Here is a 15,074-nt window from a genome sequence, read left to right as displayed (position 1 = left end):
GGGGGGGGGCTGGGGAGATGGCTCAGTGGAATAAGTGCTTCCCTGTCAAGTGCAAGGGCCTGAGTTAAATCCCTGGTTCCGCAAAAAAAAAAAAAAAGAAAGGAAGGGGGAGGCAAGGACTAAAAGATAGCTGTGCTATGGCAGGAGACACCTGGAAAGTTGTACTCAGAAAAACCTAGAGCAAATTACCACCAAATTAGATGCAAATTTGCAGTATTGAAGGATCTAAAACAGCCTGTTGTGATTCAGTCCAGTACTGAGATACAGAATTCGTACTGCAATTATTGAAATTGCCCTTCGCACCTTCACTCACCAAGGTTATTTCTTGGCCATGTATTCATGGTTTGTTCTGCAGGTGTGTTCTTGGATTAATTCAAACAAATGGCTACTCACCATGGACCAGAGTGCTGAGCTTGGCCTCAGGTTTTACATAAAAAGCACAAAATGACGTACCTGGCTTACAAAGGCTAAGTCTGTCCTGCTGTAGCTGAGTTTGCATATGCTGGGTGTCAGCAAGTCATTCCACTTCCCTAAGACCTTTTCTTAACCGAAGGATGAGACTAACAGTAGTGTCTAGCGAGGCTTAGCTGAGGCAGTTTGTCTCTACTGTAGCAGATGTTGAGTACATGTCAAAACTCTGCTCAATAAGTGGAAGGTGTTCTGGCTGGAAAGTCAAAGCACCTGGACACTGTGAAACAGTGGAAGTTCTCAAGTGCAGTCATCTAGTTTTCCAGAAGCCTAGAATCCTGGATTGTTAATAGCTACTTGAGGAATAAGGAAAAATTTCAAATTGGGAAACTCTTGGATAACCAAGGTGAAACGCGTTTCTGTGCTGCAGCGCTGGTGAGATCTTCGCACATGCCAGTCGACACTGAATAAATCTGTCAGATGAGGATTTGTGGGCGGGTGGGTGAGGGATGAAGTATTCGTTGTTGGACAGGAGAGATAGCTCAGCCAACTAAGTGTCTGCTTAGGCAAGCACAGAGATCGGGGTTCAATCTCTGGTACCATGGGCCAAGCCGGCCCCAGCCCCACCCCCAGGTGTGCTGAGCCGAGACCGGGAGTGGTGGCACACACCTGTAATCCTAGCACTGGGGAGGCTGAAGGCCGGAGGATCACTATGAGTCTGAGCTGTGTAGTGAGACCTTGTACCAAATACACAAAAAAGGAAAATAACAATTCATTGCTGCATCTGGAGGTGCAGCTCAGTGGTAGAAGACTTGTCTAGCATGCTCCTGTTTTATGGGACATGCATGAGGAAAGGTTGTATGCACTTCAAGACCTTGCTAGAGGTCAGAGCAATAGGAGAACCAGAAGAAGGAAACTTTTCTCACTGGAGGCCAGAATTTGAATGGAGCTACCTAGAATGAGTGCCGTAAACAAAAGCTTTTCCAAATTACCTCTTTCCCCAGTGCCCCGCATACGACATATGCTGGGGCATATGCTGGGGTTACCGGTGTTGTGCCATCATGCCTGGTTTGTGCCTTTCTTTTGGTTTTAAACATTTCAACGGAACCAGAGTGTTCCCCTGTGCAGAAGCATGTTGAATACAAAAGCATGAGAATCAGTGTTTGTTCAAGTGCAGCATGGACACCGCCCACCTTCGTAATTCTTTCTTGAGTTACTCTATAAATCCCCTATTAGCCTTCTAGTTAATACCAAGAATTTGGTGGAAAAAAAATGTAGTACAAGAGAACCTTTGAGAGAGCAAATATTACTGTGCTGTCCTCTCATGACTATGTTTTATTAATATTTTTCAAAGAATTAGCTTATATTTATTATTTCCAGATTACTGTCTTATCTCATTGTTTTTAGCTTTTATCTTAATTTTCTTTTTAGCTTTTCTTTCAGTTATATTTGTTGTCTTTTATAATTTCTTAAGTTGAGCATTAATTTTATTTTTAGTGTTTCTCTTTTAGTACTGAAGGCATTTAAGGGCGTGTGGTTCCTGATACTTGCATGGGTTGTGTCCTGCATTTTTTTTTGTAAAATGTTTTGTTTCATGCTTTGAAGAAAGTCAAAACTTTCCATTTTATTGTTTGCCTTAAGGGTTGACTGACAACATTTATTTTCCAAGTAGTTGAGATTATTGTTGGATATAGTCAGAGAGTATAATTTATAAGTTTCTACTTTAAATTTTTTGTTTGTTTGTTTTGCTTGTTTTCTTTGAGACAAGGTCTTGCTATGTATCCCAGGCTGGCCTTGAACTCACTTTGTAGCCCAAACTGAGTTTGAACTCAAGGCAATCATGATGGATTGCTGAGATTACAGACATGCGTTACCATACATGGCAAATTTTATTTAGCTTCCATTTAAAATATTTAAATATGGCATATTTTGTCTTGCTGTGCCTCGTGGTGCATCCTGTGTTCCCAGCTTTGGAGGCTGAAGCAGCAGGCTCCCAAGTCTGAGGTCTGCCTGGGTTACATAACAGCACCCTTTCTCCAAAAACAAGACAATTCCTTTTCTTTTGATGAATCAGATACATAATGGATGTTAGTAAATGTCCATAGACAGACACAGAAATTATTTCTCTGTATTTATTCATAAATATATATGTACATACAGCCAACTGTGTGACTTATATTTTTCATTTTTTTCTTGGCTCTCATTTTTCTAACCCTAAATGAGGTAGGTCTCCCACTATAATTTTATTTTTATTATCCTCTTGCATTCCTAAGAAGTTTTGTGCTACAGTTTTTTATTTGTTATTGGTTGCAAATTTGTCATAATCGTGCCATAATCATGACTCTCCACTAATGGACGTTTATCATTAGTGATTATTAACTTTTCTTAGTATTACTGCTTTTAAGCTGTGGCTGTTGCTCAGTGGTAAGAGTACATGGTTAGTGTGTGTGAGGGCCTCAGATTCAGTCCTCTGCACCAAAATATGTTTATACTCTCATATGTATTATATATACACACATGCATTGTTCATATACATTCGTGAGTGTGCATATAAAAATGTGCACATTTACATGTATGCATGTACAGAACCTGTGCACATATGTATAACACATGTATATGTGCATTATATGTATATATATATTAACACAAATATATACTTTTGCTGTATTTTTACATTTTTTTCTTTATATTTATTTGCATTTTTTGGGTATGTTTTACCATTTATTTTCAACTTTTTTGTATTAGTTATTAATATACTTACTAGAAACTACATATAACTTGGGCTGCCAAGATAGCTGAGTGTACTAAAGCACCTGCTTAGGTGAGCTTAGGCAATGCAGGGACTGCAGTTTGATCCCTGGCACCACATGCCATGCCAGCCCTGCCCACAGGGCAGGCTGAGCTGGCCAGAATCCGGGCATACTGGCGTACACCTGTAATCCCAGTGCTGGGGAGGCTGAAAGCAGGAGGATCATCATGAGTCGGAGCTGCATAGTGAGACCCTGTAATAACTAGATACATTAAAAAAAAAAAAAAAAAGGAAAGAAACTACATATAGCTATGTTTCACTTTTTTTTTTTAACCCCATTTATTAGTCTGTCTTATACTAGGAGAATTCATTCTATTAACATTGAGTAGAATAACTACTGGGTTTGAGCATTGTCCTTCAGCTGTACTTGATAGCACATCTGCCTGTTTTTCTCTAATTAGACAGTTTATGCTGGGTAGATGCTGAATGGTTGAGCTTAGGTCTTACTAAGCTATATTTGAAGTGACAGTAGTTCCTCCCTGGCAAATGCCTGTACCGACTTGGAGGTTGATGAGACCTGGAACCCACGTCAGGAAAGAAGGTCACAGAGACACACAGTGGTCTTGTCGGCACTGTGAGGCGGGGCTCCCCAGAGAAGCACAACCAATGAGTGGCACAGGTCCTGTCACTTCGCTGCTGCCTGTCTTCTCTTGCAGAGGCTTTGCTAATTGAGGTTTGGGGCATCTACTTCACTCACTACTGATCTGAATGCTCCTTATACCTTAGAGCTACTTGTGCAGTGGTATGTAGCCTGGTGTTCAGTCGACCTGCTGGTCACCATGGCCTAGTGTGAAATTAACTATTACCTTGGCCTCACTGCAACCATTGACAAAATGCAGATAATTTCTATATCAAATAACAACTAAAATAAAAAATAGCCCGAAGATCAAGGATTTAGCATGAAGGAATTACCACAGTTGTTTCTGTTGTTGCATTCAAAAGTCTACATGTCGGGGCCGGGGAGATGGCTCAGTAGAATAAGCGCTTGCCTGGCAAGCTCAAGGGCCTGAGTTCAATCCCTGGTTCCGAAAAAAAAAAAAAAAAAAAAAGTCTAAATGTCCTTATTCTTTTGGTGAAACCTGAAGTATGTGCTTAAATTAGAAAATGTATGCTTGTTTTTTTCCCTACTCTGAGAAGCCAGTGGCGTCTCTCATTCTGGATTGCCCCAGAACCCAGTGCCATCTACTGAGTTGGCATCGTAGGGAGGACCCACAGAAGGTCTATTTCTCTTTTGCAATCCAATATGTACTTTCAGGTTATTCTCCAAAATAACTCCTTTTGGTCTGATTTAAATTTAGTTAGGATTTTAGTATCTCCAATTATGAGAAATTTTATGAAAGTAGGCTGTTAAGCACGGGTGTTTAGGAGTTTAAATCTGGGGTCTATCTTGGTTCAAATTGAGACTCTAACACTTAAGAGTCATGTAAACCTACTTAAATTATCTAACCTCAGTAAGGTTCACTTTCTCCATCTGTATTTTCGTTTTGCTTTTGGTGTTACCAGGGATGAAACTTAGGACCTTGTGCTTGCCTACTCCACTGAAGTATCTCCCTGGCCCCTCCTCTCCATCTGTAGAATGGGAATGATACTAGGTTTTTTTGCGGAACCAGGGTTTGAATTCAGGCCCTTGCATGTGCCAGGGGAGCGCTTAGTCTACTGAGCCATCTCCCCCACCCAATAGTTGTTCTTATGTCATACTATTGTGAGGCTTACGTGAAATAAAAATTGGTTGTTTTAATGATGAAAATAATGGTTTTTCTATTCAAAGAGGAGTTCCTTTCCTACATGACAATTTCTAACTCATGTTTCTTTAGAAACAAAAATTCAGTCCATATATGGTTAAATCTGGTCTTTTCTTTTTTACCAGTTATTTTAATTTTATATTTTCAGGAGCCTTTTCTCTTTCTTTCTTTCTTTCTTTCTTTCTTTCTTTCTTTCTTTCTTTCTTTCTTTCTTTCTTTCTTTCTTTGGCGGAACTGGGGATTGAACTGAGGGCCTTGCACTTGCCAGGGAAGCTCTTATTCCACTGAACCATCTCCCTGGCTCCCAAGGAGCCTTTTCTGCGAGCAGTACTCTACTCATAAATTTAAGAAATAAAAGTTTATTTGCTCCCCAGATGAATTCTAGATACCTGCGATGTTGCTCAATTGAGAAATAAAATTGGTCATGCACTTGCACGAGTTTGCGAGTGCTAAATCTTAATGTCACGAAAGTACACTCAGCCTGAGCCCGTCCATGTCTAAGGACAGTAAGCAAATCATTATTGGATGGCCACCTCTGTTCAACTGTTGGCATTTCTGCCCAGCCCTCATAAGTGGCCCTTATTGCTGAGGTTGTCGTTGTCCAAAACTTCCCCATGGAGATGGTCCAGGATTCCCACACTGTCATAATGATGTCATCTTTGGCTACAAATCTTCCATCCCCACTTTTCTCTGCTTGCCTACCCATGAATGGGTTAATCTAGTTGCTTTCACCTCTGAATTATTTCTGTGATTATCCCCTTGTGCCTCTCACATTTTGTATTCTTTTAATCTCTTTTCCAAGCTTGACTTCAGCAAGCAAAAGTTGAGATACTGTAATTTCCTAAATATCCCACAGGGAAGATTTGGCCTGCTCTGATTCCACTTTCACATGGTCTTCTCTCAAATGGAACTTTGAAGAATAAATGAAATTGAGTACCCCTCCTACCCTACACACACACACACATACACACACACACACACACACACACACACACACACACACACACACATCTGCAGCTATCACTGGATAAACCTAGATCTGATTCTATCTTGTGTTTGTTTCTTTCACATTGTGCTGCCTTATTGGGTAAAACATAAACTTGGGCTTCATCTGTATTTTCAACTCATGGTAGCAATAATTTAATCTCTGACAATAGCCATGCCTCCCGGAAATATTCCAACTTTGGCTGCTATAGTAACCCAGGCTGTGGGCTGGGGAGATAGCGTGGCGTGTCTTAAGCACCCACCTAGCAAGTACAAGGTCCTGGGTTCAAGCCCTGGTACTACATGTTGTGCCAATCCCAGAAACCTGGAGCACCAGGCATGCCATGCTGGCCACTGAAAATGGGCCTGATGGTGCATGCCTGTAATCCCAGCTCTGGGGAAGCTGAGACAGGAGAATCACTAAGAGTCTGAGCTGTGTAGTGAGACCTTGTGCCAAATAAGTAAACAAATAAAATACTTTAAAAAATAATAATAAACCAGGCCAGCTGTCGGTTCCTTTCAAAGGAAATGTCCCATCTGTTGACTGTGAACTATGGAAATACAGAACTGGAAGCACCGGAGGATGAGATTGAAACATGTACAGTTCCCTCATGAAATGACCCATCCTGAGTTTTGGAGCTGAGGGCTGAGGGGGCAGCTCTGCTCTCCCTCCAAGGAGTGAGTGGCTACAGCTCAGCAAGGCGTGGAGGGTAGCATTCGCCCTCTCAGGGACAGTGCTGCTGAGTGCGTGCCGCTTGCAGCAGGCTCTGTGGCAAGTTGTAACAAGCTGTTTTTCAGTTAGTGCCGCCTCCAACACGATGCAGCGTTGCATCAGATTAAGCCTGAGGCTGCCTTAATGCGCTTCTCAGCTCACCTTGTGCCTGATTTCATTCAGCTGCTTGTTCAGGGCCACCAAAGAACTTAATGCCATGGCATGTGACAGCTACTTGATAACATTATGATAAACTCCCTTGGGTTTGGACCAAGTCCCACTCAAGCCTTTCTGGGCCCCCAGAGGTCAGCAGTCCCAGGCTTGCAGTGTGAGATAGATGTACAGAACTGGGAGGGGGAGAATGTCGGATCCATCTTGGTCAAGAGAATCTGTATGGATTTGGCAGAAACTTGTGCGCAAACAGTTAAGGATTCTGTGACATTTGTGACAGTAAGCGGAACAAGTGAAGGAAAGACTAAGTATCTTTTACAACCTGTTGCCATCCCTCCAAAGCCAGAAGTCGATCTTGTGTTAGTCTGGTAATTTCTATAAACTAAGGTTAGCATGCAAAAGATGTGGTTTCGCTGGGAAAGAGTTAAATTGTGCACACCTTCTCCCAACATTTCTGCAGCCAGAGTCCAAGGGAAAATGCACACAGGCGTGCACATCCACACACAGAGGCCAGCAGGGAAACCTGTTTTGCAAGTTTTGCTAGTAAAAAGTAGGAAGGGGGTTGTTGGAGGGAAGAGTGGGAAAACCTTAGAAGTATCAGTTGATTTTTTTTTTTTTAAACTCTGAGTTTTTGAAGTAACTTTATCCTGCAGAAAGAGGCCCACATGTGCCACTGTAGTTTTTTTCTTCCACTGATTAAGTGCATTGTTAGACAGGGAGGGGCAGATTAACGAATGCCTATAATTTCGATCATTGTTTTCTGCAAAACAGCTCAGCCTTTGAAAATGAAGCCGTCGTTCTTGGCTAGCTTTCTGCCAACAGCACAAATTACACCGTGCAGAGATCCAAAGCCCCTAAGAAGGGTTCATTAATGAACAATTTCAGATGATTGTTTAAGTCTTCTCCTGACAGGTAGAGTTGGCACGTAGGCAGGTGGGGTTAGGGTTTCCATGGAGATTTATGATGTCATGCTTGAAAGAGCATGTCAAGACAGCAGATCTAACAAGTAGCTACTCAAAAAGTCCTATAGGCTACAAGTTGGTTTTATGCAAATGACAAGAGTTTCACTGGGAAAAATTGCAAAGGAAAACAGCGGAGACATGGAGTGGGGGTTTACCTGACAGCTCTCGGGATGACCCCGGAGTCCACCAGAGGTGAAAACTTCCAGAAGACAAATTCAGTTTCTTGCTTTAATGGCTGTGTCATCTGCCGAGCCGTGAATACAGGTAAATATGTGCTTTTTCTTCTAAGTTATTGCCAAAAAATTATTTGGAAACATCGTGTCTGTTTTCCTGCATTGTCCTCTTGGCAGGAGGAACTGAATCGGTAAGCACAGCTTTCCCACACCGATTGCAGGAGCTGCCAGGCTGTTTTAAGGGCTTTTTCTGTTGAATGAATGGAGATTTTTGAATAGAGCTGAAAAAACAAGCCGATGCATTATGTATGATGCTGATTTTGTGCCGTGAATAATGCTCAAAGAATGCCATAGATAAGGATTAGAAGGATCATTGGAGAATTAAGATACTATATGTATTTGTTGATTATTCCCAGATGCTGGGAGTTTTTATTTTTCTCTTTTACTGTGAAATTGGGACTACATATATTTCTAAACTTCCACTTGGTAAGCCAAAAAAATCCTGGAGTACTGCAGAAATAGTCTTGGGCTCCGGCTTAGCAACGTTGTACTTTGTCTTGTTTTAAAGTTGTATCTGCATGTTTTTCTCCTAAGGGCATTTTCAGGGACTAGAAAAAAATCCTGTTTGAAAAATTAGTTTCTGGGAATGTGGTTTTTCAAACTCCAAAAAAGACAAAGGCTTCTTGGGGAAGAGGATTGTAAGTGCAGTACAGGTGAAAAGGTGTTTTGTAAAGTGTGCTTTCCAGAAGAAAACTGGTCATGGGGGTTGCTTTGCATCAGTTGCAAGGAAGGTGTACAGTGTTAGCCTTGTGGGTGTGGTAGCAATCACTCAAGGTGGCTGTGGATGAATGGGGGGCTGGATGAAAGGGGCTACTTAGGGGTATTTATTAGCTGAGGCAGGAGTAGCTAAGTCCATCAAGCTTAAGAAGGACACAAAGAGAACTCATTTGCCTCTTGTATCCGACATGGGAGACTAAAGCACAGTTGGAGTATACCTATGAAAGGGGAACTTGGAGTTTTGAAACAAAAAAAAATACTTAGAAGCAAACCAACAGCTTTTCAGATGTTTTAAAAGCTGTCTGTAAAGAGATGAGACACGCAGTGGTCATGGAATGTGCATAAGCACCCCAACCGATCGATGTTTCTCTCACAGGGTGTCACCACAGTGGTGGCGGAGCCGGCTGGCAAGGGCAGCCCCCGAGCCTGCCCCTTGTGCCTGTGAGCTGTGTAGCCTGTGGAAGGTAAACTCATGTCCCGAAGCCTGTTTCTGCCTCCGCCCAATGGGAGGTGTTACAGCACAGTTCTAAGCATTTGTGCCTCATATATTAAGAGGTTTTCCTTCTTTACTATTTATAGGGCACTGGACTGTTTATTTCCAGTCTTCTGTGTGTGTGTCTTTCTGAAGCAGGGTCTCTTTATATAGTTCAGGCTGCCTTGAGCTTGCTTTGTAGCCCAGGCTGGTGTCAAACTTGCAGTGATCTTCCTGCCTCAGTCTCCCAAGTGGTGGGATTACAGGCGTGTGCCACCACACCTAGCTTCCTAATGTCTTTTTTAGCTACCAGTAATCCAAACACTAAGGGAGACTGAGGCTAGAAGATTGTAAATGCCAGTCTAGCCTGAGCAATTGAGTCATGCCAGGAGATCCTGTCACAAAATAAATTAACTAATTGGGACTTGTGATATAGTTCAGTGTAAAGGCCTGGGTTCAGTCTCCAGCACTATGAAAAAAAAGGTTTTGTTGTCTAGTCTTTGCTTCATGTTATTACAACAGCATAGTAAGGCCATCTGAGTTGCTCTATTCCTACTTTGTGAATGAAGAAACCATGGCTCAGCAAGATACAGGAGAATACAGTACAGCTTGATAAACTGCCCTGCATTTCCTGCATTATTTTCCTATTTTAGGAGGTATGGAAAAATGGTCATTGAAATAATCCCAGCGGTAGCAGTTATTTCTATACATTAATTAAAATACAAAACGTCGTTTCAAAATAGCTAAATTATGGGATTTTTTTGTTTTTCATTTTATTTTGGCGGAATCATGGATTGAACTTAGGCCTTCGCACTTAGATACATTTTTACAGAGTTAATTATGGTTATGCCACTATTTTGGAGAGTGGCTAAAAGTCATGTTACTTTACTTTTTACTGGTATCTACTTAAAGGAGCTTAAGTTACTAGAATTATATTTTTTGATACTGGGAATCAAACTCAGGACCTTGCACTTGACAGGCAGGCAGGTGCTGTACCTCCGAGCTATACCCCCAGCCCTAGAATCTTAACATCTTTTTTGCTTTAGAGTTTTCATGGTCCCAAGAGAAGAGCCCAACTTTAACATTATAGGTTATTTGCTGAGCAGGAGCCTGAGTCTTCTAGAGACAGGGGCAGGAGCTGGCCGGAAATTGGCTGCCTGGCCCCAGACTTCCCTGTACTGTATGTAGACTCTGGTGCCTCCTCCTGTCTTTGTACTAGACAGGTCCCCGGCCCGTGATTAGAATCCCATTCCACATCCATTGTGTGGAAGAGATGAATGTGTTTTACACTGTGTTATTTTTAGCAGCCGTATTTCCAGCCAGGGAAAACACTTTTATTAGTTCCAAGGTTTTCCTATCAGCTTTTCCTATTTTCCCACATTTTGCATGTCACACTGTTTAGAATTGGTCAGGTTCCATGCTGCTGGACTGAGGTCTTAGTAGAAGTCCTGGGTGGGCTCACCCGGTGGAATTCGGGCGACTTTCTGACTAGGGAGCTGCTACGGCTGAGCCCGAGCAGATACTGTGGATTGTCCTGAGAACTGGCCTGTGTGCTGACTCTTAATGGGCGTGCTGGGTGGGGGCTTGGAAGAGGCTGTAATCTTATCTCCGGGACAGATCTAGAAGTCTAAATGCACATACTTCATTCACCATTTCAGTGCCACAGTGCAGGAATCTTAAGCTAGAAAAGGAGCTGATACTTAACAGCAGCAGGCACCACCACTGAAAGTAGGTTTGGAGGCTCTGGTGAGCTTTCCTCTGCCTTTTTGTTTATTTAATCTGCCAACCCTGTTTGAGAACTTCACGGAGACTTTTTATTGCATGGTTTGTAGTGGCGATCAGCAATATCTTTGATCAATAAGCAGTGCGTGCATCGCCCAAATGCTTTAGGTGGGGTTGGCTAACCGTGCCTTTGAGCAGAGTCTGTGGCCAAGGGGGAAGGACCTGGCTGGCTGAGTTCAAGTCCTGCCTCCTCCTAGCACAGGCTTTGCATTGAAAAGCTGCACCTAGGTTTTTCCTGGGTTGTTTTTTTTTTTTTTTTTTTTTTATTTTGGGGAAGGGTCTACAGGGTGTTCAGGGTCTCACTACTAGATCGGACTGGACTCATAGTGATGTGCCTGTTTACAGCTGGGATTACAGGCCCGTGCCACCACGCCCAGTCTCAGTTGCTGTCTCATCGTGCCTTGGGGCCGGGGCCAGCCCAGCAAGCCCAGGGATCAAACTCCTAGCCCCTTCGCCTGCTTGCAAGCACTTTAATCTGTTGAGCTATTTGGCCGGCTCTTGTTTCTGTTTAAAATAAAACGGAGCATTTGAATTTTAAAAGCCTTTTAAGAGGACTTGGTGATCTTTAAGTATTATATCCTTTTGTGAAAACTTGATATTCTCATGAAATGATTTAATTATTTCTTTAAAAAAAAGAAAAAAGAAAGGGGGGAAAAAGGCCCTGGAATCTCCTGTGCCGGAAATGAGCTGAAATTCCTCTGCGGCAGTCTTTTGAGGAATTAGCAGAGAGCTTTCCTTAGTGGGAGGGAAGCTGCTTCTAGTTCATTGTGGCTCAGGCTCTTTTCATGATTATTCACCAGTTTAACTTGATGAGAGACACCCCAGTTTTACTGTTTTTGTTTTTGAGGTACTAGGGGTGGAACCCCAGGCCTCACCCCTGCTGGGCAAGGGCTGTACTACCAAGCAACATGCCCAGCTCCGCACATTCCAGTCCGGAAGCTGTTGAATAGTTTCCAAAGTTTCTTTCTTTCTAAGAAAATTATCTTCAGCAACAGTGTCATCGCCCTTCCTCCTGGGTGTGTGGCACCAGGGTGAGGAGCAGGTGCTGTCCTCTTCAGCAGTCCCCACTTCCCTTTCAATCTTTCTTTCTCCCCACCTCCCTCCCCCTTCCCCTCCCCTCTCCTTCTTCTTCCCCCTTTCCCTTTCTCTTCTTCCTTCCTTCTTTCTTTGAACAGGTGAAAATGTGCTGTACTGCAATCACGTATTTCAGAGAGTGCCCGTATCCGGGCTTACGTTTATTGTGTGCTGTAGAGCATGTGGAAGGGCTCCACCTCTGATTTTTGGCCCTGTCATTTCAAGGTGGAACTTTCCTGTAGGTCATCACAAAATCGATCCCCTTCTCATCAACTTTGTAATGCTGGGGATTGAACCCAAGGCCTCAGGCGCGTTGGGCTATTGAGCTACACCTGCAGCCCCATGGGCAAGATTCTGAGGCCACTAAATCTGCACTCCCTTTGGCTTTGTACCCAGAGGTGACAACTGTGGTTTCTACACAGTCTGTGCACTGTGGAGAAGGGGCGAGGCTGGGCAGCCTTGGGCCAGGGGGTGGGGGGTTGGGGGGGTGGGGTGTGAAAGGTGAACCTGGATGGGCTTGATCCTGTTGGCACAAAGCTCTGGGGCTTTTGCTGCTAGCCACTAGACTGAAGAGGCAGCAGAAAGGTGCTGTACGAGGTACAGGAGCAAATGCAAACTACTGTGCACATCGAGAAATCCTGCTCGAGATTTTATGGGAAGCATAATTGGTGGCCTTTGCATCCCTAGGATTCTGTGTTGTGGTTTAACTTCACGCCTTATTCCGACTGTATGGTCCTCCACTTTCCACCCTTTTCTGTTTGCTCATGAAAGGAACTGAAGTGATAGCACTGTTTTCTACACTAGTCTGTATTTTTAAAAATTGTTAATACATATTGCAATACAGAATGATTATATGGGAATTAGTATATTTTTATGTATTTGGTACAGGGTCTCACTACACAGCTCAGACTCATAGTGATCCTCCTGTTTCAGCTTCCCCAGCACTGGGATTACAGGCGTATGCCACCACACCTGGTCTTGTGGCTGCTTAGCGCTCCCAGAGGCAGGGCCAGCATGGTATGTGGTGCTGGGGATTGAACCCCCGTCCCTGCACTTGCTTAAGCAGGCGCTAGTCTGCTTCACTATCTTGCTGGCCCTGGAAACAAGTATATGCACATTATACATCTGAGATACTTTTTTTTCTCCTTCCTTTCCAACCCCCTTTCTTTTCAGTGTCAGATTCATTTATTTATGTCTTTATAAGCTTGATTATCATGCATGTAAATTAACGAGACTAACAGGCAAAAAAACATAAAACACGTAAGACAATTGTACTAAGTCAATGTATGCTTTTAAATACATTGTCCGTGCTAGAGGGCAGTAAGTTTTTCTCTCCCTCTATCCTTTCATTTGTCTTTAATTTTGTACTTTATATATTGTTTCTCATATAAGAGAGAGCATACAATATATAAGTTGTGTGTCTGATTTGCTTCACTTAACATTATGGTCTCAAGGTGCATCTGTTTTCTTACAGATGAATCAAGTTTATCCTTCTTTATGGCCGAGTAGTACTCCACTGTGCATAAATACTACATTTTCTTTATTCATCTGTTGGTAAACATATAGCTAAGGTTTAGCTATTATGAGTTGCCCTGCTATAAACAGATTTGCGTGGATCACTGTGACGTGCTGAATGTAACTTTTAGAGGAAGACACGTGGAAGGGGACTAGCTGGGTCAATTGGAATATCTAGTTTTAGAGGTTTAGTATTATTATTAGTATTATTGTGCAACCGGGGTTCTAGTCACAAAGTCTTTGTGTACACCTGTGTGTTCAAATGTTTTATGTTTTATTTTCCAGCAAATAAAGTGTTTCTGTCTTAACATTTGACTCTCTGAGAATTTTGATTTTAGTTTTCCACTCTGTGTCCCTGGGGTTGGGAAAGACAGGTGATCCTGCAAGCACCTTCCTGCTGTGCGCCCTGCTCGCTTTGCACGAGGCGGACGAAGCACAGACCCCAGTGAGTGTGTCTCTCTGAGCTCCCGTGCTGTCGTCTTTAGCTGTCCTGCCGCCCTCTTGGAAGCACAGCAGCTACACCTCGTGTGTTGGGAGTGGCTGAGGGCGGAGAGTCCCATGGACCTTGGTGGTTTGTCCTTGATGTGAGGAATATTTGCAAATACTCTGTAGACAAAGACAAAGGCAGAGGCATCTCTCATTTTCTTAATGGTCATTAGTGAGGTCAATGTGCTGTAGTCATCATTGGCTCTGCTAGTCCAGAAGGGACAGTTAGGTTTTGCCGTTGTCACTTTGAGTTTTGCAAGAGAAAGATTGCATGGGCTCTCTCCTTTTTAAGCACCACTGAGCCATCTCCCTGGCTTCCTCCTTTTTAAACTGTATTTTTCTTGTGTTCTGTTTTGAGACAACAAAAGACAGCTGCTCCAACCAGTTGCCTCAAAAGGGACAATTTGTACTTTCTTCTCTGTGGACTATGTGTGTGTGTGTGTGTGTGTGTGTGTGTGTGTGTGTGTGTGTGTATGATATCAAGAACAACTCTCATTTAGAACCATCCTCTCCATAGCAGTTATGACAGTGGCCCCGTCATATATTAACTTGACCCCTTTTTAATTGCTGTTTAGATTGCTGCTTTTTTCTCTCCAGGTCATCAACAGTATTGCAGTGACCTTGTCTATATCTATGTATATTGCCATATGTAGAAGGACAAATTCCTAGACATCAAATTGGATTACTAGTGATCAAAGACATCTCCCATTATTCTCTAAAAATACCAATTTATTCTGTTGATACAAATATTGCAGAAAATGTTACATGTATTCAGGTAAACTAGTTGAGTGTAGTCATGACAGTAAATGAAGCAGACCCGAGATGCAGGTATGAATGCATAACCAAGCTATTGGAAGTTAAATAGTACAGGTTACAGAGCAGGACAGATAGCATAATACTATTCATTTCAAAGAGATGGGCCTTGTAGGTATGAAAATGCATGTATTTTCTGTATGTACATACCTGGACATGAAAAATTTCTGAATAATGTCTAAAAAATCAGAAAA

At 42.7% G+C, this 15,074-nt stretch overlaps 1 protein-coding gene across 12 annotated transcripts in view; it reads left to right on the top strand.

Annotated features, from left to right (window-relative positions):
- Positions 1–15,074, top strand: part of Kiaa1217 (KIAA1217 ortholog) — a 326,909-nt gene that overhangs the window by 20,882 nt on the left and 290,953 nt on the right. Inside the window, exon 1 of one of the 12 annotated variants that reach the window (XM_023701992.1) lies at positions 7,939–8,052. The exons of the other annotated variants lie outside the window; for them this stretch is intronic. The gene's annotated coding sequence lies outside the window, so the exon portion shown is untranslated. Of the gene's footprint in view, positions 1–7,938; positions 8,053–15,074 lie in introns of those variants that run through there. 12 annotated transcript variants of the gene reach the window in all.

Source organism: Octodon degus, unplaced genomic scaffold, assembly GCF_000260255.1.
Source record: "Octodon degus isolate 3935 unplaced genomic scaffold, OctDeg1.0 scaffold00145, whole genome shotgun sequence".
NCBI lineage: Eukaryota > Metazoa > Chordata > Mammalia > Rodentia > Octodontidae > Octodon > Octodon degus.
This window is presented reverse-complemented; position numbering and strand designations above follow the sequence as displayed.